This window comes from Macrobrachium nipponense, chromosome 27 (genome assembly GCF_015104395.2).
Source record: "Macrobrachium nipponense isolate FS-2020 chromosome 27, ASM1510439v2, whole genome shotgun sequence".
Taxonomy (NCBI): Eukaryota; Metazoa; Arthropoda; class Malacostraca; order Decapoda; family Palaemonidae; genus Macrobrachium; species Macrobrachium nipponense.
The window spans coordinates 15787399-15787663 of NC_087216.1; positions in this window are offsets into that span (position 1 = coordinate 15787399).

Below are 265 nucleotides of genomic sequence, written 5' to 3' on the forward strand. Positions count from 1 at the left end.
AGGACTAGAATACATAATACTTTAGGTGTTTTTCAAAACCAGCAAAAGCCCAGAAATAACCATGTATGTATATCTTTTGTAATGTAATCTTAGTTAAATTAACAATAAATACTAGTAGTATCTGCATTAGTTCAGTTACCATAGTACCTATCCTGCATTTATGTATTTTGTTAACATATCACTGAAGTGCCATTTTAACTTTAGAACAGTAGGTCATGGGACTTCTGTAGACTATGGATATAAGTTTCATTATAGGAACGTGCAT